Source organism: Nanorana parkeri, unplaced genomic scaffold (assembly GCF_000935625.1).
Source record: "Nanorana parkeri isolate BGI_ZX_2015 unplaced genomic scaffold, ASM93562v1 scaffold423, whole genome shotgun sequence".
NCBI lineage: Eukaryota > Metazoa > Chordata > Amphibia > Anura > Dicroglossidae > Nanorana > Nanorana parkeri.
The window spans coordinates 478,264-479,372 of NW_017306691.1; the positions used below are offsets into that span (position 1 = coordinate 478,264).

General features: G+C 40.8%; 1 protein-coding gene across 9 annotated transcripts in view; it reads left to right on the forward strand.

The window, feature by feature from the left end:
* The window catches only part of LRRFIP1 (LRR binding FLII interacting protein 1), a 110,263-nt gene that overhangs the window by 47,800 nt on the left and 61,354 nt on the right, over nt 1-1,109 (forward strand). The gene's annotated exons all lie outside the window — the stretch shown is intronic.

Genomic DNA, 1,109 nt, shown 5'->3' on the forward strand with positions numbered 1-1,109 from the left:
GGGGTGGGCGTCGGTGTACCCGCAAATGCAGCAGTGCCGTCCGTCCGTTTTTTTTACTACGGGCGGATGGCAAGAGGTTAAGGGGATGGAGGACCAAAGCTATGAGACAAAGTTACTAAATCTAAACATGTTCACGCTGGAAGTAAGGAGATTTAGGGGGCATATGGTTTTCTTGTACAAGATGTTCAATGGTGATGGCAACATCAGCAATAAACTCTTAAACAAAGACTGGAGGCCACCATCTAAAACTAATGGGAAAAAAATGTAATCACAAGGGGCTTCAACACAGTAAGAACGGTCAGGGTATGGAACTCGCTGCCACATGCAGTGATCTCCGCTAAGAGTGTTGAATCATTCAAAAAGCATTTGATAGGGGGCATATGGTTTTCTTGTACAAGATGTTCAATGGTGATGGCAACATCAGCAATAAACTCTTAAACAAAGACTGGAGGCCACCATCTAAAACTAATGGGAAAAAAATGTAATCACAAGGGGCTTCAACACAGTAAGAACGGTCAGGGTATGGAACTCGCTGCCACATGCAGTGATCTCCGCTAAGAGTGTTGAATCATTCAAAAAGCATTTGGACAATTTTCTAAGAGACCGCAACATACAGGGGTACAGGTACACTTGAGAAGAAGTTGACACATGGACTCATCCATACTCATACACATGTAGATTTACATGCATACACGCTATATGCAACTAATAATCATTAGTTGCAGAAAATATCTTTTCAAAAGACTAGATTCTCTTTGCGGTCTCCAGTTATGGAAGAGGTCACTTGGTCAGTGTATTACTATTTCTAGTAGCGTGTATAGTTGGGGTTGCCGTCATTCTCAGAGGTTTCCTGTGTTAGTTAAATGTGTATGGTAGTTTTTTTTCTTTCTTCCTTCCTATGGGCGGGCGAGTTGTTATAAAGCTGTTTGTTAGGCTTGTCTCATTTTAATCATCCACTGTCATTGTACCTTGTGCATAGACATATAGTCATATTAATGACATGAGGTTATGTACCTATGTAGTGTTTGGCTAAAAGGAAGGTTGCCATTTAAAGCTGAACTGTATATATCTTGTTCTTTTTAGAAAAATGCGTTCAACTGTCACACATA